We start from the raw sequence: 413 nt of genomic DNA, 5'->3' as shown, positions 1-413 counted from the left end.
AATGAAATAGATACCAGCTGAACACAAGGGTCGGTGAAATCGATTATCTTCCTCTCCCGAAATTGCTGGCCTTGTGCCAAAATTTGAAACCATTAATCCTAAAAGATCTGAATATGAATAAGAAAATAATGGGCATCGATGCACTGGCTGTCCTGTAATGCGTTTATAATTTCAATGTTGGTTTCAAATTTTGGCACAAGGCTAGAAAGTTCGGGAGAGAATGTAATCGATTATATGGACCCCAGTATTCAACAGGTACTTACTTTATCGACTCTGAAAAGATTAAAGACAAAGTTAACCTTGGCGAAATTTGAACTCAAGACGTACAAACAGACGAAATACCGCAAAGCATTTTTCCCGGTAGGCTAACGATTCTGCCAGCTCACCGCTTTTGTTTATAACTTTAATATTCT

Source organism: Octopus bimaculoides, chromosome 16 (assembly GCF_046866305.1).
Source record: "Octopus bimaculoides isolate indiv1 chromosome 16, ASM4686630v1, whole genome shotgun sequence".
NCBI classification, from domain to species: Eukaryota; Metazoa; Mollusca; class Cephalopoda; order Octopoda; family Octopodidae; genus Octopus; species Octopus bimaculoides.
Note: the sequence above shows the minus strand (reverse complement) of the source record.